Source organism: Rattus norvegicus, chromosome 11, assembly GCF_021556685.1.
Source record: "Rattus norvegicus strain SHRSP/BbbUtx chromosome 11, alternate assembly SHRSP_T2T, whole genome shotgun sequence".
Classification (NCBI taxonomy): Eukaryota; Metazoa; Chordata; class Mammalia; order Rodentia; family Muridae; genus Rattus; species Rattus norvegicus.
Genome location: NC_141544.1, coordinates 17,734,257 through 17,738,963, shown reverse-complemented (window position 1 = coordinate 17,738,963; position 4,707 = coordinate 17,734,257). Strand labels below are relative to the sequence as shown.

Genomic DNA, 4,707 nt, shown 5'->3' with positions numbered 1-4,707 from the left:
CAATGAGAGTCAGGGACCCCACACACAGGTGGAGGCTGCTGTCAGTAGTTCATGGCCAATTATGGCAGAAGAGATGGTAGTCAATGATATACTGCCTTTGCTTTCAGTAGACGACTTCCAGAACCTCTGAACATAGGAAAATTAGTCACTTAAGAAAGTAATCTGGAGATGGGGGAGCTGTAAGAATAATATTATAGGGATATGGGGGATGTATAATAGATATGATCTAAGGACATAGTCATGCAGGTAATTATCGAAGACTTCTTTTTTAAAAAGAAGTATATAATCAAGTTAATGGAACCTTAACGAATGTTCTTTCCAAAAAGTGATTCACAGAAACTTTAACATTTAAATATGTTTATCCTAATAACTCTTTCACATACTGCATAATATTTGTTACACAGAAAATTTTGGTTTCTTGAGAAGTCTGGCGAGAGTTTCTGAAGATGAATATATCAGATTACTCCAAAGATCAAAGATTCTAAAAACCATCATAATCTCTTTGATAGAACCTTGGAGTGATCCCATTAACATATATATTCCTCAACAATGCCTATCTACTAAACTCAGATCTAAATACTTCTGGCCAACAGAAGTATTTGTTCAGAAATTGGTTGACCTTGGTGATTCATGCATGCCATATTCACTGAAAATATTTAAAAGTCATTGACTCCTTTGAGAAGAGTATAAATCCTCAAATATATATTATGAAGTTTCATTTTCATCAGGCAGAAAATTCTACTGAAACATTGTATTTTCTAGATAAGTACATGTATTTTTCATAGTTGACTACTAGGAAAGGCTATTTCATCAAGTATTCTATTTTTTCTAAATGTTGATAATGATATTAGAATTTAGGCAGATAAAAGCAAATTACCAGAGCATATATCTGCTTTAGGAACTATTTAATTTGCTAGCAAGGCAGAGCATAAGTAACTCCATAAGAAATATAGCATCCCTATCCATTTAAGTATAGTTAATTATAAATATGTACATAGAATAAAGTTGTTGGAGAACTCAAGAATTTAAACTGATTAGAATTGATTTCAATGTATTAAGCAGCTGTTTTGAGTGGTAATGTTATTGGGATTAGGAGTTAGTATTGTCTATGTGAAATCAGCAAGGGTTAAAATATTTCTTATAAAAATTATTGTTACAGATCTCTGTTTCCTGAGAAGTTCACAGAAACAATTTTATGTTGGGAGTTATCTTGCCAGAGTCTGAACGTTATCAAAAATACATGAGGAGCTTTATGCTGAGTGACATGACACATCAGGACCTATTAGTGGCTTTCAGAGTGATTTAGGATTAGGAAGGATATTGTAAAACAAGAAGTTATACAAGTAGTCATTAGTCAAACATAGCTCTAGTGTGATGGAAATCAGACAGCAGGAAGCACTGGACATTTTAACTACATTTATAAATGGAAACCAAAATATTGATAGGGAATAAACTAGCATAAATCATTGCAGAAGAATATTTCATAACACTGTAAGTAGTTTCCTCTGAAGACATGCTGCAGGAAATTTTATTTGCCGCATATTTCAATTCATTTTATCTCATAATAGAAATCATTCTCTTATACATGTTTGGCATCCTTTTTGAAACTGCCATATTCAGTTTTAGAAGCTCAACATCTCACTTAAGAGCACCATCCTCCTAAAATGAGTTCTTCATACTTCTTGGAGACATAAAATCCTTTAGTCAAACACTAGGATTATTTAGATTAATGAAATGGGACTAATATACTTCTAAGAATCCTGGACCTCAATAGTCAAGATATATTCAAGTTGTCCAATATGTAAATATTTATTTGAGAATTATAGTATTAATTATAGAAAAAGGTTAGAGTGATAGTCAAATGATACAGGATTACATGACAGGTAATGTTTTATTAGATAAAACATTGCGATAAAACATACTGTTACCACTTTCTGCCTGGGCTTGCCTTATAAATGTCTAAGCCTATGGTTTTCAGCTTGCAAGTTCTCAAAAAAATATGGTCACAATATAAATGTTACATGCTCTGTTTCTCTACTTACCTACTTAGACAAATTTTTGAAACATAAATCTCAAGACATGTCTTGGTTTTGGTCAGACAGCTTTCCCTTGGGCATATAAAAGGCTCTTTAAGTGCCTGTAATCTCAATCAACACCATATCAAGAAAACATTCTTACTTTAACAACCCATAATGCTTTTAAATTTGGAAACAGATTCTTGATTAGGCAGGACATACACTAAAATTGAAATGTTATATAGAAGATTATCATGATTCCTGCAAGAAAATAACAGGCAAATTTTTGAAGTGTTCCATATTTTTATTGGTATCTATCTACAAAATTCAGATTTATAAAAGGCACTGGAAGGGAAATTTCAATATAATAAGTTGTTAACCATACACAAGAAAACACAGGAAATAAATAATTCCAAACCAACAAACCAAAAGAGGGAAATACACACACACACACACACACACACACACACACACACACACACACACACACACACAAGCAAGATGGGTTAATTGCAAAATTCTACCAGATTTTCAATGAAGAGTTAGTGTCAATGAGTCGAAAATCATTCCACAAAAATAGAAGCTGTATTTACCTAACTTCTCAGTTCTTCTTCTGAAGCTACAGTTATCTTGATAGATAAAGCAAAAAATAAAAAAATAAAAAGGCTCAATAATGGAAGAATTACAGACCAACTTTCCTGCTAAACAAAGATGCAAACACTCTTGCAAACAGAATCAAAGAACACTCCAAACTGATCATTCATAATGATGAGGTAGGCTTCATCCCACAAATACAGGAGTCATTCAAAATACATAACACAGTATGCAAACAAATAAAACGACAAAAAGGCACGGTCATCTTATTAGATGCAGAAAAGTCCCTTCTCAAAATCTAACACCCCTCTGACCAAAGTCCTGGAGAAATTAGGAATGCAATGGACATAATAAAGACAGTTTACAGCAAACCCATAGCCAAACTCTATTTAAGTAGAGCGTCATTCCATTAAAATTAGGAATAAGACAATGCTGTCCATTTCTCTATGCCTCTTCAGTATACTGCTTGGAGTCATAACTAGAATTAGATCACTGAGGGAGATCCAGGGAATGTATAAAGGAAAGGGTAGAAGTCAAAGTATCATTATTTGCAGATGATATGATAGTATACATAGTGACCCAAAAATTCCACCCAGGAACTGCTAAGGATGATTAAACACCTTCAGCAATGTATCTGGACACAAAATTATCTTTCAAAAATCAGTTGTCCCCCCCAAAATACTAATGGACTGAGAAAGAAAAATTAAGGAACAGCATCCTTCATAATAGTCTCAAATTATATAAAATATATTGGTTGTTCCTAACCAAAGAAGTGAAAGACTTATATGATTAAAACTTTAGGACATTAAGAAATAAAATTGAAGATATCAAAAGAAGGATCACCCGTGCTCATGAGCCTGTAGTATTAATATAGTAAAATTGTCATCCTACCAAAACCAATCTACAGATTCAATGTAATCCCTAACAAAGTTCCAACACAATTATTCTAAACCTGTAGTAAAACAATTTTCAGTTTCATTACCAACACACAAACACACAAACACACACACATATACAAACACAAACACACAAGCACACAAACACATACAAAATAACAGCTAAAACAATCTTGAGTAATCAAATAACTGAGGTATTTATTTCAAGTGGTACTACAAAGCAATAGCAATAAAAAACAATGTGGTATTGGTACAAAACAGATAGGTTGTTCAATGGAATAGAAGTGAAAATCAGATGGAAATCACACACCTATCGAAACCTGATTCATTTGTTTTGTTTTATCTCATATTATTATTTAGATACCTGTTTGTTTTCTAAGGAAAGACAAAATGAGTACGGATCTGGATTGGAAGAAAGAGGGAAGAAATTCAGAGTAATTAAGAAAAAGGAAACATACTCAGAACAGATTGCATAAAAGTATTCTCAATAAAAGAAAAATAGAAAATGTATTATTAGAAAAATATATTGAGCAGCCCAAACTACATAGACCACAACACACACACACACACACACACACACACACACACACACACACACACACACCACCACCACCACCACCACCACCACCACACACATTTCTTCATTCTGAGTACTGTTTCCTTTTGTTCATCCCAAGATTATTCTCTTTTGCTAAGTCTCTAATCATTTTGCTGTGTGACTTTCATTATCTCCAAATACAATGCACAGAATAGCTCTTGTGTAAATGTAACTTTTATTGACATCAGTAATTGTAGTATCAGAGGCTTGTTGCTTAATAAGCTCATCCTTCTACTTCCTTTTGAGCCTTGGTTGGCTGATACAACTAGTTGTTCTGGCTCAAAACAAAGCAAAATAAACAAAAAACTTCTCTAAGCTGACTGAGTCAAACTTGGCTTCTGACTGAATTGCTCTGCTTGGACTCAAACTAACTGTCACAATCTGTACTAAACTTCTCACTACTTCTCATTCTCTGGTTCATTTTGTCATTACCTCTGTGTAGCATATTACTCTCGGCAACTTTTCTCTACCCGGTAAAACTGCCTCTGTTGACCTGCATTGTTCTTCATGAACTCAAGAACAGACTCTACTCCCCTGCACTGTACTCACTGCACTGACTGATCTGAACTCACCTGACTGAACTAAACTGACTCCTGAGTGCTGA

The 4,707-nt window shown here is 33.8% G+C and overlaps 1 non-coding gene across 1 annotated transcript; it reads left to right on the top strand.

The window, feature by feature from the left end:
* The first annotated feature begins 2,214 nt into the window (after nucleotides 1–2,214).
* On the top strand, nucleotides 2,215–2,321 carry LOC120095711 (U6 spliceosomal RNA). The gene has a single exon (XR_015633836.1). It is a non-coding gene; the product is annotated as a U6 spliceosomal RNA (small nuclear RNA).
* The last annotated feature ends 2,386 nt before the right edge of the window (nucleotides 2,322–4,707 follow it).